The sequence below is a fragment of the Leucopleurus acutus genome, assembly GCF_964270905.1.
Source record: "Leucopleurus acutus genome assembly, chromosome: 18".
Lineage (NCBI taxonomy): Eukaryota > Metazoa > Chordata > Mammalia > Artiodactyla > Delphinidae > Leucopleurus > Leucopleurus acutus.
Genome location: NC_139160.1, coordinates 28,398,001 through 28,417,636, shown reverse-complemented (window position 1 = coordinate 28,417,636; position 19,636 = coordinate 28,398,001). Strand labels below are relative to the sequence as shown.

At 33.7% G+C, this 19,636-nt stretch overlaps 1 pseudogene across 1 annotated transcript; it reads left to right on the top strand.

The window, feature by feature from the left end:
• The first annotated feature begins 3,384 nt into the window (after positions 1 to 3,384).
• On the top strand, positions 3,385 to 18,808 carry LOC309974923 (ATP-dependent RNA helicase DDX3X-like; annotated as a pseudogene). Its single transcript has 3 exons — positions 3,385 to 3,514; positions 4,490 to 4,595; positions 17,282 to 18,808. The product of its transcript is annotated as an ATP-dependent RNA helicase DDX3X-like (transcript).
• Positions 18,809 to 19,636: the final 828 nt, after the last annotated feature.

Below are 19,636 nucleotides of genomic sequence, written 5' to 3'. Positions count from 1 at the left end.
CACTTTCAGTCTGTATGTTTCCCTAGGTCTGAAGTGGGTCTCTTGTACACAGTATTTACATGGGTCTTGTTTTTGTATCCATTCAGCCAGTCTATGTCTTTTGGTTGGAACATTAAATCCATTTACATTTAAGGTAATTAACAATATGTATGTTCCTATTACCATTTTCTTAATTGTTTTGGGTTTGTTTTTTTAGGTCTTTTCCTTCTCTTGTGTTTCCTGCCTAGAGAAGTTCCTTTAGCATTTATTGTAAAGAGCTTTTGGTGGTGCTGAATTCTCTTAGCTTTTGCTTGCCTGCAAAGCTTTTGATTTCTCCATCAAATCTGAATGAGAACCTTTCTGGGCAGACTATTCTTGATTGTAGGTTTTTCCCTTTCATCACTTTAAATATATCCTGCTACTCACTTCTGGCTTGCAGATTTTCTGCTGAAAAATCAGCTGATAACTTTATGGGGAGTCCCTTGTACGTTATTTGTTGTTTTTAATAATTTTTCTTTGTATTTAATTTTTGTTAGCTTGATTAATATGTGTCTTGGCATCTCTCTCCTTTGGTTTATCCTGTATGGGATTCTCTGCACTTCTTGGACTTGGGTGATTATTTCCTTTCTCATGTTAGGGAAGTTTTCAACTATAATCTCTTCAAATATTTTCTCAGACCCTTTCTCTTTTTCTTCTTCTTCCAGGACCCTTATAATTTGACTGTTGGTCATTTAATGTTGTCCCAGAGGTCTCCAAGACTGTTTTCATTTCTTTTAATTCTTTTTTTTTATTCTGTTCCATGGCAGAGATTTCTACCATTCTGTCTTCCAAGTCACTTATCCCTTTTCCTACTTCAGTTATTATGCTATTGATTCATTCTGGAGTATTTTTCATTTCAGTTATTGTCTTGTTCATCTCTGTTGTTTGTTCTTTAGTTCTACTAGGTCTTTGTTAAATTTTTCTTGTATCTTCTCGATCTGTGCCTCCATTCTTTTTCTGAGATCTTGGATCATCTTTACCATCCTTATTCTGAATTATTTTTTTAGATAGATTGCTTATCTCCAAGACATCTTACAGGATGAGTGAAAGCATTTGCAAAGCACATATCTGTTAAAGGATTCTTACAACCCAGTAGTAAGAAGACAAACAACTCATGTAAAGATAAGGATTATAAATAGGCACATGAAGTATGCTCAATGTCTTCAGCTTTTAGAGAAAGGCAAATTCAAATTATGAAATATCACTATAAATATTCCAGTATGAACAATATGAAGATGATAAATGTTAGATATATAGATGATAGGTAGATACATAGATAGATGATAGATATTTAGATAGATATGGATTGATAGATGGATGGAATAATAACAATCCTGAGAGTACCAATAGCTGATTGGGGGTAAAGCAGTTGAATTGTCCATATATTGCCAATGGAAATTCAAATTAGCACAGCCTCTTTGCCTAATGGTTTGAGAGTTGCTTCTAAAATCACATCAACTTTTGATGTGATCCACTTATCCCACTCCACAACTGAAATGTATATATATATATATAGTGCTTGTATATATTCACTAATACCCAAAAACTGGGATATTGAACATATGGCTCAACATATGGTTGAACATCTATAAAAAGGAATATTATTTTGCATGACCTGCTGGTACAACACCCTACCCTGCCATTCTTCCCAAAGAAGAAAATAGACGGATCTCAGAAATTTGAGTGATTGAAGAATGGGAAATGGGAATGTCATGCTATCTGATCCTATTTATATGAAAGTCTTGAAAAGGCAAAGCAGTAAGGATGGAAGTCAAGTTAGTGGGTGCCAGGTTTTTCATATATTTTCCAAAAGTCACCAAATCATATACCTAAAAGGAGTGACTATTTTAATATGTAAATCCTATATCAATAAACTTGTAAATAAAAGTTACAGAAAATAAAGATTTAAAAAACAGTCATGGAGGTTACAAGGACATATAGTTTGTTTCCATTTTCAGAATGGTACCTCTATTAATCTCTATTAATCTCTTCTATAGAACCCAATCTTTTCTGGGAGACATTACTCAGGCCTAATTGGGCTGCACTTCCAGAAAGTTCAGTCACTGGGGAAGAAATAAACCCATTTCATAATAATTTCTTATGGTACCTAGAATCCTCACAAGATCAGAGGCTGCTGAAACTTAGTAAGCTAGTTTCCTTTGATGGCATTTAAGTCAGTGAGAAGACAGAGGGAATAAGAAGGATATATTGGAAATACATTACTAACCTCTCCATTCCTGAACACAAAGAAAAAATATCAGGTGGTTTATGCTTGCAGTTTGTCAGTGTGCTGTTCCATGGAATCCGACAGTGATGATTATGTGACTCAAATAGTAAATTCACCCTTGGTCTGTTATGTATATAACTCCCCAAAACTATTTTGGTGAAATAATTTCTTTATATTTTAAGGATTTTCTTATATACACTCTTCAGCATAAGGCAGATTATAAAACTCTAAATTTCATTTTGAATGAGAGTTATTTGTTCTGTGAAATATGGATGAAAATCAAATTTTACCCTTGAGTAAAGGGAGACCTTATTGCTAAAATAGTTTGCATTTTTCTGAATAGGAATATATAATTACTTATTCCCTTAGATTTAGCTATTCATATCAGTATTGATTCTTATTCTCTTTTTCCTCCTTTTCCCCTTTCCCACTATAAATTTTATTGATTCCTTTGAAATAATGAAGCCTCAAATAGGTACAACATTACTCCTAAACAATGTACCTCCATGTTGCATCTCTATGAAAATGAAAAAAAGATGCCTAATAAATAAATGATATTAAGAGATAAACACAGATCATCAAAGTAATAAATGCACATTTTAAGTAAGTTTTTTTTTCTTAGAAAATTTAATGCTAGCATTAAGCTATAGCACTTTCTTCAAGTTTCAGGTAGATCTACCCTTTAAATGTAGGCCATAATTTTCATCATAGTTGTGTTCCAATACTTGTTTATCACTACTTATGAGAAATCTGAAACATATTTTCCCTCTAAGGGTCTGTACAAAGGAAAGCTTTAAAGCACAAGGAGACAAACATAAGGACATTAAAGAAATATGATATATTTTGTACTTATGCCTACAATGTACACTAACATCCCTACTCTTAGCCAGATTAGTATAAATCCTCATGTTGAAGGTCTGTGTATTTAAATCCTTATTTATTACTTTACATAATGTCAGCTTCAATGGAAAAAAAAAAACAAAAAAAAGCAAAACAAGGCATGCTAAAAGGAAAGAAAAAAACTTCTGAAAAAGTAAAGTAACTACCAGAATCAGACTCAGATATGACACATGTGGGAATTATCAGATGAGAGAATTAAAATTATTAAGGTTAGAACTCAAAAGGAAAAAGTAAACAACATGACAGATTATGTCAATAATGTAACAGATGAAAATGCTAAGAAAGTATCAATAGGAACATTAGAAATTAGAAATACAGTAACAGAACTGAAAAATGCTTTGCATAGGTTCATTAATAGACTCTACATAGGTGAGGAAAGAATCAGTGAGCTTGATGATAGATTAATAGAAATTTTCCAAACTGAAATACAAAGAGAAATATGAATTAAAAATTAAAATAAAATAAAAATAAGGAAAAAAAATGAACAGAACATCCAAGAACAGTAGGATAATCATAATAATTAAAAAGTAAAACTTACACACAATTGGAATATCAGAAAAGATGAAAGAGAAAATGTAGAAGAAACATTTTAAGTAATATGACCAGTTAGTAAATTAGTAAATAAGTAATTACTAATTTAATGACAGGCACTAAGCCATAAATTGAAGAATCTGAGAGTACACCAAGAAAATTTAATAAAAAGAAAAAAATAACCTCACAACTAGGCATACCATATTCAAACTGCAGGGGAAAAAGAGAGGAGATAATATTGAAGGAGGATAAAAAAAAAAGGACACTCATTTAGACAGAAATAAGAGTAAGAATTTCAGCAGGCTTCTCATCAAAAAACATGCCAAAAAAAAGAGTGTGGGTTGAAACGTTTGAAGAATTAAAAGGAAAAAAAAAAAAACCCAACACCTAGAAATCTATATCCTGTGAAATTATCCTTCAAAGGTGAAGAAGAAATAAAGACTCAGAAAAAATGATGAAAGAAGTCATTTCTAGCATCTTTGCTCTGCAAGAAACATTAAAAGAAGTTCTTCAAGCAGGAAACAAATAAAAAGAAGATACAGGTCAGAAACTTGGAACTACATAAAGAAGAGAGTTGCCAAAGGTATAAATGAAAACAAAATAAAGTATTTGTTTCTTGTTCTTTGTTGATATGAAAGACAACTGCTTGTTTAAAGTAATTTTGTAATTATGTATCAGGAATATATAACCTATGGACAATTGATATACATGACAGCAATGTCACAAGGTATGGGAAGGAGGAATTGAGGATAAATTCTTAAAGGTAATTGAAGAGGTTGGCTCCTGGTTAAAAACCAATGTGTGTTTTTTCAGGCCTGACTGTAGGCAATTATAAAGGCTTTACCTGTCATGTCTTACAGGCCAAACCTGCACTGCAGTCTCTGAGGAGAGTTGCGTCAAGGTCTGAGGCCCCTGGACAGTAAGCTCTTCACACATATGCAGCCACGGCCTCTGTGCCTTCATTCTGAGGTCTATTCATCTGAGGCCTTGGGCAGAAGTCCTCTTCAGCCTCCTCTGGTGATGCCTCCTTAAGGGGGATAAAAGGGGATAAAATGGGGCAGGAAACCATGAAGACACTTTTCCCCATTATGCCTTGGTACCCAGTACTTTTCCACTCCTATCCACTCTCTCCAGCCTTCCCTGAACTTAGGATCCTTAAAAGTGCCAGACCCTTCTCTTCAGGATATCAGCAGCCAGCAAACCCGCACATCTGCGCTGTTCCCTCTGTCCCTTGACTGGTGCGCTGTTCCACCGGGGAAAATGAAACGCAGAGTTGGGTTACTTCATTCTAGCCTCTTGCTTATTGCCACTGCGGTAAATGATTAAAGACTAAACTCTTTCATTTGTTGGCTTGTTGCTTGAGTTGGCTTCTCTGACATCCAGCAGCTCATTTCTCTCTAGCTCAACTCAGCCGAGCTACTGACAGAAACCGCACCACACAGAAAGTTATAGCGAAATTTGATGGTGCACATACATTATTTAAACACACATATTGTAAATTCTAGGACAACCATTAAAATAGTTTTAAGAAAAACAGAAGGATAAATAACACACAAAAAGAAAATATAAAAATAGAATCAAATAAAAAGTTGGAGGTTTGAAACCTATCTGTTATAAATTGATAGATTAAGCAGGTAGAAAATCAGGAAGGACAGAGTTGACCTGAACAGATCTATCAATGAACTTGATCAAATTAACTTTACAGAATTCTCCATTCAGCAACAAAAGAAAACACATCTTCTCAAGCATACATGAAAGATTTTACAGAATTAGACCACATTCAGGCCATAAAACAGAACTGATCTGGGCAGGCTTGTAAGAAAGGTGGAATGCTACCTCTGTTAGCCCTCATGGGAAGTTCAAACCACAGAAACCCAGTGGTCACATAGGAAACCTTCCCCACAATATCAGACCCATGTTGCAGGAACCCAAGCCAGTCTTCCTTTCCTGCTTTTTCAAACCATTTTTGGACCTGCTTGGGAGTCAACCCTGCTCTCCCTAGAAAGTCTTATTATGTGATTAATAAACATGTCTATACCTTCTTGGTGCATATGTGTTTTCATCTATACTCTAACCCTATGTATGTTTGTGTGTGTTTGTGTGATTTACACACAATTAGGGTAAGTGTAGAACAATGACCTGTAATAGGTAATCAAAAATACAATTATAAGGAATTTAACATTCAGTTTGGTTTAAAATAAAATACAATTAAATATTTTTGATTTTATTAAACATAAAACAATTTCTTTCCAAAATAGAAAGAACTGTGATTTCCCTTTAGATACACTTAATTTAGCCAAGCTTGTAGATGGTTTAAGAATACACAATTCTTTCCAATTCATTGAATCTTTTCTAACTATTGACTTACTCATTCCACCTTGAGGCCATGTATTTTTCTATCCCCCTCTGTGTCCAATATATATAAGAAAATCTGTCTGTGGATCTGAAAATCAAAATCTTTCTCACCCAACACAGATTCCTTTGAAAACCTAATAGGAAAGCAATTGGAAAAAGAGACAGGGGTTCTTCTTTACTTTTCTCTCATCCTTCCTGTTTGATACCTTTCTCTCATGACTTGGATTTATTTTGGTCTTGGTTTGTGGTCACATGCTAATTTGCACAGCTCAATTCACCCAGATGGAAAATATAGCTACCTATGGGGGTAACAGCACATTTTAGATATCACTTTTTTCAAGGTCTAATGGTTTATATATCCCCAGGACTAACTTTCTTAAACAGCAGGCAGTCAGTATCTTCCCTGATTGATAAGTAGTAAAAAGTGTTTTCTAAATTCTTTGTCTTAACATCTTGTACCCCTTATTGTATGTCCTAATAATTTCTAGTAATATCACTAGAGAACCAAAACTCACAAAAATCACCTTTTAGAAGAGAATATATTTGTGCAGAAATTTGTAGAATGTATGGCACTTATGTATTCTGCACATCTCAGTTTCTGTGTGTAGTCTAATATTCATCTATCTTGTTGACACAAGGTTAGCTACTTTGGGAACTAGTTTTTGATTAATAACTTCAGGAAAGATAAAAATTTCCTTTTACATGAACTGAATGTGTTTATGAGCGTATCTAACATTGCATTCATTCCCTCTCCCCCATGTTTGCAAGTAAATGCAAAAGAAAAATCAGTTTGCAACAAAAATCATTTAAACTTTAATTTAGGAGGAAGGGATATCCATTTAGGGGAAAGTATATTTTAATTTATTATTAGAGACAAATTTTGCAAGAATATACTGAATAGTTCTGTCAGCATAAGCATGTCTATATCCTTTCAATGAACTAGAATTCATTTATGGTGTGGAAAGCTGTACAATTTCACTCTGCAGTCTCACTTACTTCAATGGAAGTACTTTAACACCTTTACTCTCATCAGCCCCCACCCCATGTTATAACATCCTCAACTAGATCAAAAGCAGAAATAGAAGCATCAGAGTTACCCAGGGTCATCTGATTTTGTATTGGGAAATCACACTTTGAAATGTCTTTTGTATTTTATCTTTATTGTTAGTTGCTACCTTAACAGAAACTAGTATAAATACAATTTAAGAAAATAGAAAATGTTATCTTCCTCATGTAGGTAGCTGAATGCATGTGCTGTCTTTTCCATTTTTACATCATGTTTCAGACAATTACACATTTTTGTCCCTCTGGGATCTTAGAAAAACGTGATTTGTTGCCAAATGCATTAACTAGCAGGGGGTAGAACACAATGATATGATTCTTTGATGTTAGGCTCTCTTTATGTACTACCTCTAAGGCTTCATTTCTTACTCAGTAAGATCTTCGTATCCATAGGAACATCTGGAGTAGGTTTTTATATAAAGTGAAGCTTCACAAGAAATATTAGCTGTTTTAAGTAATGGTCAATCATTTAATGATTAAAGAAACTTGATCAACTGTGAAACTATTTTCTCAAGATTTCATATTAAGAAAATAAAAAAAAAACTTGGACTAGATAATAGTTTTGCTGATACGCCCTATCCATGTTTTTTTCCTATACATGCTGCTTTGATCAGTTTATCTGCCACTGAGAATCTACATTCATATGGTATAGTATTTTACACACTGCAATTAAATGATAATTTTATTCTTATGTCTTCCCCTATAGGTTGTACTATTACTAAAAGAAAAAATAAAAAGAGATAACATGGCATTCATTTTAAAATCTTTAGTGCTTATCACATGGTCACAGTTCTCAAATGTCATTCAGTAAACCTTTGGTGATCTGAATGAAAGTGCTATATTAATGCTATTTATAGAATGCGGGTATTGAAATGAAATAATTTAATTAAATGCCACATGTAATCAGAGTATATTAATCTGGAGTCTCACAAAAAAATTGTAATTTAAATCATGCCAATTCTGCTTCTCCCACTACTTAACATTTTGTTATTTTTATAACAACAATGCTACTCTAAAAAACAATAACACATTCTCAAAGCCTCCATTCTAAGGGCCATCTTACAGGCAAAATCTCACCATAATTATTTTTTTATTCTTGTATCAGAAGCCAAAAAACACTCATTCTTTATTAAATTCTGTTCTATTGAGATATATGGTGTATTGACTTAGAGGTTATCGTGTTTACAGTTCAGACATATAGGGAACAACCAGTGAATGATATCTCAGGTAAAACCCTGTTCATAAATAAAATGCTTAGGTAAAAGTTTTCCCATAACTCAATTCTCAGCATCATATCCAGTAAAAATTTAAACTTAGGGATATAGAAGTTTACTTCAGTAGAGAGGGCATTGTTTATCTTTGAGCTGGGAGCTGAGAAAGTTGGTTATATTTGGGGCTAAACATTTGAGCTAAAGCAACTTTACTGGATGCAGTGCAACATGGCGGGCAGGACACAGTTTCCTGCGGACAGTAGGAAGCAGGATTTTGGACATATAGTCACAGCTTAAGACTTACCTCTAAAACTTTCTGTTTTTAACATCAATATATGTCAATCTCTTCAGATGTTTTAAAATGGAGATAATTACAAATGTATAAAATTAACTATAATTTTGGAATATGTATTTAAATCCATATCTACATATTTTACTAAAGTGAATTTATTTACAATTGATTTTCAATTGCTTTAAAATGAAAGCATAATAAATTTACTTTTACCTTTTTAACTTTTACAGCATTATATTCATTTTTAAATTTGTGAGCATGTTATTACCTATTTTGTGTTGATTATAGGATACAGAAAGAAATTCATATGCTTCAGAATTATTATTATTATTTTAAGGGACTTTTCAAAATCAATTTTAGATTCACAGCAAAATTGAGAGGAAAATGCAGAGATTTCACACATATCCCCTGTCTCCACACATGTATAGTCCCCCCCCCCCCATTACCAACCTCCCCCACCAGAGTGGTACATTTATTACAATTGACATACTTACCTTGACACACCATAATTACCCAAAGTCCATAGTTTACATTAGTGTTCACTCTTGATGTACATTCTATGGGTTTGGACTAATATATAGTGATATGTATTCATCATTCTAACCTCATATAGTGTATTTTCACTGCCTTAAATATGATCTGTGCTCAGCCTGTTCATCCCTTATCACTCTCTGCGCCCCACTCCTGACAAGCACCGATCTTTTTCTGGCTTCATAATTTTGCTTTTACAGAATGTCATATAGTAGTAGTCTTTTTAGATTGGCTTCTTTAGATCAGTAATACGTATTTAAGGTTCCTCCTTGACTTTTCATGGTTTGATAGCTCATTCCTTTTTAGCACTGAATAATATTCCTTTGTATATATGTACCACGATTTATTTATACATTCACCACTGAAGGACATTTGGTTGTTTCTAAGTTTTGGCAATTGTGAATAAAGCTGTTGTAAACATCCATATGCAGGTTTTATGTGGATATAAATTTCACATCCTTTAGGTAAATACCAAAGAACACAATTGTTGAATCATATAATAAGGGCATGTTTATTTTTGTAAGAAACTGTCAAACTCTCTTCCAAAGTGGCTATACCATTTTGCATTCCCATGAGCAATGAGTTCCTATTTCTCCACATCCTCCCCAGCATTTGTTGTTGTCAGTATTCCAGATTTTAGCCTTTTTAATGTGTTGTTTAATTTATATTTCCCTGATGACGTATGATGTGGAGCATTCTTTTCATATGCTTATTTGAAATCTCTATATCTTCTTAGGTGAGATGTCTGTTAAGGTCTTTGAGTCATTATCTTGATTGTTTATGATTTGTAAATTGCATGCCTACATGTAGGTTTTCTTGGTATTTGTCATGCTTGATGTTCTCAGAGCTTTCTGAATCTATGCTTTAGTATTTGGCATTATATTACAGAAATTATTGGTCATTATTCTTTTAAATATCTAATCTTCCTCTCTTTTTCTGTCCTGACATTTCCATCATGCATATGTTATACGTTTTATTATTGTCCCACAGTACTTGAATATTCTGTTCTATTTTTTAAGTCTTTATTCTCTTTGCTTTCCAGTTTGGGGGGTTTCTATTGAGATACGCTGAGCTCAGAGATTCTTTCCTCAAGCATGTCCAGTCTACTAGTAAGCTCGTCAAAGGCCTTTCTCGTTTCTATTATACTGACTTTTATTTCTAATGTTTCTTTTTGGTTCATTCTTAGGATTTCCATCTCTCTGTTTACCTTGCCCATCTGTTCTTGTATGATGTCTATTTTATCCATGAGAGCCCTTAGCATATTAATCATAGTTGTCTTAAATTCTCCTTCTCATAATTCCAACATCCTTGCCATGTCTGGTTCTGACTTGCTCTGCCCCTTCAAGTTGTGTTTTTCACCTTTTGGTATACGATATAATTTTTCTTGATAGCCAGACAGGATGGACTAGATAAAGGAACTGCTGTAAATTGGCCTTCACTAATGTGGTGTTGAGGGCTCAGGGGAAACATTTTTAGTCCTGTGATTAAGTCTTAGTATTTTAGTGAGCCTATGCCTGCCTCTGGACTGTGATATTCACAAGTGTTTAAAATTTTTCTACTCCCCTTAGGTGGGAGAAGTTGGCTACAGTGGTCTTGTTTTTTTTTTTTTTTTCCTCCCCTTCTCCCAATCAGTTAGGATGTGATAACATGCCAGCAGGTTAGGCTCCACTGAACTAGTTTCTGCTGAGAGCAGGCTTTGCTAAGAACAGAGTGCTCTGGTGTATTTCAAAATGATTCGTTTTCCCCAGCCTCTGCTTTTTGTAGGAGGGGATTTTCCTCTGATATTTACAGTGGGGAACTGGTTGAGCTCCTGGAGGTAAATATCACATTGTGCTTCCCACACCAGGACTCATTCCCCATGGAGTTTTAACTCTCACAATTGTCCGCACTGAACCTCCAGCAATTTGGCAATTGCAGTTCTTGTTTTCCTACTTAGGCACTGGCTCCCATGGCAGTTTCTGCTCATGTCTCTGCTTTAGTTAAGTTGTTATTCTCTGTATTTTTTGTCCATCTGATCTCTTTTGGGAACAGTGATTTGCCTTCTGTCCTCACCTCTCTTGGGGATTCTAGAATAATTGAAGAAGATTTTTAAGTCTTTCAGCTTTTACTTGTGTTGGGACAAAGTGGTGGCTTCTACATTTCTTACATTCAGAACTGGAAACCTCACAATTATTATTTATTTAGTAAATGTTCATTGAAATTTTACTGTGTGCCAGAAATCTACTAGAAGGGGATTCAACACAAGTAAGACAGACAAAATTTATTTATTTTCTAGGTGTTTATGATTTACTAATGGACAATTACAAAGACTTTTAATATTAACTGATTCAATTTTAGAGCTAAAAAAGGAAGCACAAATCGTTAAAGATCTTGCTGTAGAAGAATACATTCTTTCTATATGGCTGAAATTCTGTTACTTATATAATCTAACTGATCTCATAATAATCTTGCCATAAAAAAATTATTGTAGTATACTAGATTAAGATACTGAAAAGAAAATCAAAGAAGTAGAACGACTTTCCTATAGGCAACCAAGCATAAGACAAATGAGAATTCAAATCACCAAACTTCTAGCTGTTTTAAGTATAAATAGATGCTATGGTCTGAATGTTTATATGCCACAAAACTTCATCTGTTGAAGTCTTAACTCCCAAAGGTGATGGTATTAGACCCTTTGGGAGGTGCTTAAGTCATGATTGTGGAACTCTGGTGAATGGAATTAGAGCCTTATAAAAGAGATGAAGAGATCCTGGGACATTTCCGCCATGTGAGGACACAAGAGAAGTCTCACTTGACATGCTGCCCCCCAGATCTCAGACTTCCAGCCTACATAATTGTGAGAAATAAGTATTTATTTTGTAGAAGCTACCTAGTCTGTTGTATTTTGTTATATCACCTAATGGACTTATACAGTATATAACCTACATAAACTTCAGTAAATTGTCTTAATAGTATGGTCTTTTTCAGGCTAGCATATAATTCATGAATACTGAGAATCTAAAACTATTGTTTATCAATATTAAAGGAAAGTGAGTGCTTAACAGAAAGGTTAGAAAATAAATTTAATTCTTAATAAGTTTACAACTGGCATTCAGACTTTCTTGCTGACATCAGACAAGTTATTAATATGTTAAAATTGTGAATTCACTAACTGTATAATAAATTGGATATTAATACTGACTCCACTGTGTAGACAGTTTATGTGATTCAGCCAATACACTTCTGTTAAATGCTCAGAAGACAGAAAAATCACATAAAGGTAGTAGAAATAATTCTTAAATTTTATTTTCTCATCAAGGATAGGGATTTTTGTGGTGTATATGCTATAAGAATCTATTATAAAGACACTAAATGGTCACCAGAGCTCACATGTCAAAGATTTTTATTTTGAAGACAAATTTATTATCACATCACTACTGGTGAAAAAAGAAAGAAAGAGGAAGAAAAGAAGGAGAGAGGGAAGGAAGAAAGGAAGGAAGGAAGGAATTAAAGACCAAACAATTTGACAGCAGATTACCTCACTGTATAGAAATATAGAAATAAATGAAAAGATTAACAAGGCACCCAAGTTAAGGGAGGTGTCTATGGTGTAACAGACTTATAGTCAGAAAGTCTGGAGCTAAACCCTCATCTAGGATTTATTGTGTTTTACTTTGACCACCACTCTTTATTTCTCTAAATTTCAAATTCCTCATTTTAAATGCTGGATGATTATGCAGTCCATAGAACTGCTGTAAAGGTGAAAAAAAAGTGAGATGTTTGGAAAAGCCATTGACATATTGTGTAGCACCCAGTTGAGGCTCTATAAATACTTGATCCTTTCTTAATCAATCAAACAGTTAGTGACAGTCAAAGGAGATAGAACTTGAAAAAAATGAAAATAATAACAAGAACAAGGAGATATAGAATGAAGAGAAAACTTAAAACCCTACACTTTATTGTTTTTAATAACTAAACTCAATGAAACTAACTGAATATTATAGCTCAGAGTGGGAGTCAACTGATGGATGTGACTGTGCCCTGGGTAAGATATTTCCTGGAATCACTTATGTTGAAGAGTTCTTCAGCATGGATGAATGTTATATCTTAATAATGTTAATATAATAATCATCATAATAATCATCATAATAATACTCTAAGTAACTCTGCAAAGTCATTATCTAGGAAATCAGATAGTTTCCTTTTATTTATCTGTGGGAAGGAAAAATTAAAGGGATTGAAAAAATATTATTAAAAAATTATGGATCTAGTGGCATAGCTTTCAATCCTGGGGCTGTGAAGAAAATATTTTTAACAGTTCGTCAATATGCAGATTTTTACAAGACTTCCTCACTGATCCACCTTCACCTCAGTGATAATATGGGGACAAGTTACATAATTATCCACTAGATTAGAAACACAAATATTTGTAGACATATATTGCCTCTGCTAATTTTTTTACAGCTAGTATGGGGAATAGCTTAGCTTGTTTGGGGAATATTTATAATTTAAATAATAAAAGCTTGAGGACCTATAAATAAATTTCATCTTTCTCAGTTTAGGAGAGCGAGCTAGTCAATTCAAGAGACCAAGGGAACACTAATCTCTCTCAAATAAATCCCAAACTATACAGCTTTGGGAATGCTTGCTACCCATTCAAATAACCATAAAGATGAATGTTTTGATATTTCACTTGGGGGCTTAGGGTTCAGAATGTAAACTTAAATTAAAATATATATCGAAGGTTATCTCATTTGAGTTTCTCTCCTAAAATTACATAAATGTAGTTTGTTAATCTATCAATTTCTTTAGTTACCAATTAGGGTACATTTTTATTATTCAAATATTTTGATTATTTATTTTTAATCATGCTATATTGAAACATATATAAAATCAGAAAAAATTGTCTCTCTAGCATGTACCACCATATTTACTTCACTTTATTTTTTAAATTAATTGTTATTGAAGCATAGTTGGTTTACAATGTTGTGTTAGTTTCTGCTGTACAGCAAAGTGAATCAGTTATACATATACATATAGCCACTGTTTTTTTAGATTCTATTCCCATGTGGGTCATTACAGAGTTTTGAATAGAGCTCCCTGTGCTATACAGTAGTTTCTTATTAATTATGTTTTATATATAGTAGTTTGTATATGTCAATCCCAACCTCCCAGCTTATCTCTCCCCCCATTTTTCCTTTTGGTAACCATAAGTTTGGTTACCAAGGGGAAACAAAACTGTGTCTTACATCTGTGATTCTATTTCTGTCTTGTAAATAGGTTAATTTGTACCATTTTTTAAGATTCCACATATAAGCAATATCATATGATATTTGTCTTTGTCTGTCTGACTTACTTCACTCAGTATGACAATCTCTAGGTCTATCCATGTACGCTGCAAATGGTATTATTTCATTCTTTTTTATGGCTGAGTAATATTCCATTGTATATATGTACCACATCTTCTTTATCTATTCTTCCATCGATGGACATTTAAGTAGACTGATGTCCTGGCTATTGTAAATAGTGCTGCAATGAATATTCGGGTGCATGTATCCTTTCAAATTATGGTTTTCTCCAGATATATGCCTAGGAGTGGGATTGCTGGATCATATGGTAGCTCTATTTTCAGTTTTTTAAGGAAACTCCATACTGTTCTCCCTAGTGGCTGTATCAATTTATATTCCCACCAAAAGTGTAGGAAGGTTGCCTTTTCTCCACACCCTGTCTAGCATTTATTGCTTGTAGAGTTTTTGATGATGGCCATTCTGACCAGTGTGAGATGATATCACATTGTAGTTTTGATTTGCATATCTCTAATAATTAGTGATATTGAGCATCTTTTCATGTGCCTCTTGGCCATCTGTATGTCTTTGGATAAATGATGTTTTAGATCTTCCACCCATTTTTTGATTGGGTTGTTTGTTTATTTGATACTAAGCTGCATGAGCTATTTGTATATTTTGGAGATTAATCCCTTGTTGGTTACTTCATTTGCAAATATTTTGTACCATTTTGTGAGTTTTATTTCCATGGTTTCCGTTGCTATTGAAAAGTTTTTAAGTTTAATTAGGTCCCATTTCTTTCTTTATTTTATTTTCATTACTCTCAGAGGTGGATCAAAAAAAATCTTGCTGTGATTTATGTTAGAGAGTGTTCTGCCTATGTTTTCCTCTAAGAGTTTTATAGTACGCAGTCTTACATTTAGGTCTTTACTCCATTTTGAGTTTATTTTTTTTGCCCACATGAAATTAGGACATTCTCTAACACCATACAGATTATAATTTTAAAACTAGGGAAAAAGAAAAGAAGGAAGAGAAAGAAAGCAGGAGGTTGGGTGAGAGGGAGAAAAAGAAGGAAGGACAGAAATAGCTTCATGTATAGAACTAAAACTTGATCTTCCTTGTCCCGTCCAGTTCTACTTCCTCAGAGGAAATCTGTATGTTGAAATAGTGTATCTAATTCCCATACTTAAACATTCTTTACCATGAATGCTTAAATTCCTGTCAAACACAAAATTTCTCAGCATATGTCTTATCTTCTCCTGGAGCCTTTTGTTGTAATTATTTCTGGGAAATTTCTGAATACCTGGGAAAGAGAAGAAATTCATGTTGTTATTTATTGGGTTTTGGTAGAGGTAGAAAATTTCACATCAGGTGGAGTTTGGGAAAACTGTTTACTCAGAATAAAAAGAAGAAATCTGATAGTTATTTTTCCAGTTAATCCAGAAGGCATGATCGCTGTAAAGCAGAGAAATCTGCATTAAAGGAATAATAGTATCTATGTGAAACATCCATTTATTATGCTTTAGTGTTAATTTAAAAGGAAGGGTGGTATCTCGTACAGAATATTTCATTGACATAGGAATCAAGTATCTTGACTTATTCTCTCAAATCTGTCACTAGATAGCAAGCTTGACATCAGCAAGTCAGTTAACATCTTCATCCCCATTTCTTTATCTATAAGGTAATGAAGGGTTGGATATGTATTTTTATAAGTATTTTACAGCTTGAAAATCTTATTATTCTGAAAATTATATGGTATTATAATTTATCAATTCCAAAGGAACAAAAATCACAAAGAAGTATTAATTACACTTCATCTGTGCATAATCCAGGAAAGATCACTAATAAAATAATTTCTTTTGTATTGGACATTGGATTATCTGCATTGCATCTTGAGACCTGAAAAATTCTATTTATAGAATTAGGATTATGGAAATCTATTAACTTGTTACATTTAAACATTTTGTATTTTACTTACAGTATTTAAAATGGGAGGGTGAAGAGTTTGCATTGCACTTGTCAACATTTAACCTTGAATATGTCAAGAAGTATTAGCCAATAATTTGTTTGTTTGTATAATATACTCCTAAATCCACAGAGTTATAGTGATTCTAACTGCACATAATATTTGATATAAACTTATTTGTTGTCAAAAATGAAATTCAAAGCAATCTCTAAAATGATAGTTTTCACTTTGCACTATTACATTGTGGCATTGTGCTACTTGCAAACCATTAAGTGAATTCACAGTTATTTACTTAGTACCCAAAAACTTAACTCCTTTTCACAGAAAAAAGTATAGACCATTAAGTTACACTGTAACTCAGAATAGAATAAACAAGGAAAAAACAAATTATAAAATCTCAATCAATCTTTCTGGCTGAAATATATACAATAACATTTAACCTGGTATGATAGTCTGATTAGAGAAGTATTAATTAAACACATCTGAAGAGGTGGTTTTTAAATAATTAAATAATTTAAAATTTATTTAGAAAACATATAAACCATTAAAATACACATTTATCAAGTATTTTTCTTAGCCATACTTATAATCATTGAGTGATAATGTTGTAAAGCTTTTTTGTTGAATTGTAAATTGTTCAGAGACATTTCTTTCAAACATGGTTATATATCTGGAGATCTCAGTTTTTGGAACAAAATTCTACATGTGTTAGAGAACCACAGTTCTCCAGCGAGAGTCACTTACTGTTCATCAAACATACTCACTCAGCAGCAGAGGGAGATTCCAAGTTATCTGTATTCTTCACGGATGGATCCTGTGTTAGTAGAAAATGCCCTTGGGCTGGACCAGCAACATTAATTCTCCAGATAATCAGAGTCAAGGAAGGACAGCTGGCAAAGGGTGATATATTCCTTTCCATTCAAGGAACAAAGGAATTACTAAACAAGTCAATGATAAAGACAGTTCAGAGTGGAGTTCTAGTAAAGATAAGGATACATGTAGTATTTTGAGTCTCATAATGATTCAAGAGGAAAGTCTAGTTTCTTCAGTGATGGTGGAAGTGACTAAAGGGAAGGTTTGATGATAATGAAGAGAGTGACTATAACAACACTGGCTGCCATGGTGACAGGTGTGGCTTTGGAAAATTTGAACATGGTAGAAACTGTCATTGGTGTGACAAATAGAAATGTTTGGAAAACCATTTCCAAGTGACTGCTTGGAGCAGGAACTTTTTTCTGAAGATAACACTGAGATTAACTTTGAGAAATACGACATTTCAATTGAGGCAAAAGCCAATAGCTGGCTCCCACACATTGAAAGTGTTATTGATGTTAAGATGGGAGAAACTATTATGGGAAACATCAAGCTTACTTTTTATACTCACTTGGCTCCACTGCAACCTTGTGCTATTCTTTTTATGAAAGAGAAAGACACTTGATGTCTTGTACCCAAACAGCATCTGTAAAAATTCTTTTGCCGATCTTGAGTCATATTTATTCAGATGGTCAAGGAGAGACTTTGAGGGCCATGAAGAAAAACAGAAGGTAAGGGTAATATCCAATATCCAATCTCTTTGGTATTAGCATCAACAAGAGAGATTTGGCAGTACCAATCTATAAGGAAGCCAGAAAATTTTCATACTGGCCTGGAGATAGTCCTTACATCATTTATGGTGATGCTAGTATTGGTTAGCAGATTCGATACTTAGAATGTGGATGGCACATGTTAGTTGCTACTCCCAGAGGCCTGGTAGACATGATGGAAAGAGAAAATATTACAGTTCCACAAATACTTGGTGTTGGATAAAGTGGATCTTATATTGATATGGGATTTGAACCTCAGATATATGGGATACTTGAACAAGATACTATGCCACCAAAGAGAGTTTATCATAACATGTTTAGTGCTGCTTTCCCTAAGGAAATACAGATACTTGCTCATGATTTCTTGGATGACTATATTTTTTTGGATGCAGGAATATTGGCTCTACCTCTGAGAACCTCACATCAAAAGAGTAAGACAAACAGTTATTTCTGCTTAACCTTTTAAGTGCAACAGGAAAGAATTCATTGACCTTAGTGTTTGTGGAGACCAAAAATGTGCGGATAGTCTGGAGGACTTTTTACACCATGAAGGATATGCTTGTACCAGTATCCATGGAGAATGATCTTGGAGAGATGATGAAGAAGTCTTCACCAGTTCCTCTCAGGAAAAAGCCCAATCCTAGTGGCTAGAGCAGGAGCAGCAAGAGGACTTCACATTTCAAATGGGAAAGAAGTTGTAAATTTTGACTTGCCAAATGGTATTGAAAAAAATGTACATTGCATTGACTGCACAGGATGTGTAGGAAACCTTGGCCTTGCCACTTTGTTCTTTAACAAGAGGAACATAAATATGACCAAGGGTTTGTTGGATCTTCTTGTGGAAGCTAAATAAGAAGTGCCATCTTAGTTTGAAAATAAGACATATCAACATCATTACAAGGGTAGCTGTAGTGGACATTCTAAGAGTAGTAGATTCTGTGGAGGATTTGTGCCAGATATTATTCACATAGTAGTGTTTTTAGCAACTCCAGCTTTAGTAGCAGCTGTACTGGCAGCAGCAGAGGTGATGGAAGCAGCTACAGAGAGTTTGGTGGATGTGGCTATGGAAGCTTTTATAACAGTGATGGATATAGAGGAAATTTTAACTACTGGGGGATTGACTAGTGGGGCAACTAGCCTACTTTGTAGTAGATCATCCTGCCAAACAAGCTAATATGGAAACCACAGGTAATTTAGCCAGATTATACCTTTTATAGTCTCAAGAATTTGTAACAAATTACCAACTGTGATACTCCATTGATTCTTTTTTTCTTAAAGGGAACTCAATGTCTCAAAAAGAGATGAAAGGAAAAATCAATGGTCTTGTTCAGAAGATAGTTTGAAGACTTCCATTGCTGTAATTTGGATTAACTCCCCTCCACCTACCCCCAACCCAAACTGCATTTATAATTTTGTGACTGCAAATCATTTGTTTGTTAATGTAATATGCTTTAACTTTAGACAATTTTTATTTTGATGTCCTATTGGGTCAGTAATGCTCAAGATATCAATTGTTTTGACAAAATAAATTTACTGAACTTTGGCAATTTTTTGTTGTTGTAAATCTATACATTTTAAACTTAAGCACACATTTACACACAAAACACTATTCGTTACTTAAGTATTTAAAGAGTAGACTGACTTTATTATAGTAAATGTCTCTTTTAAGGATATTTGACTTCCCAAATATGTCATT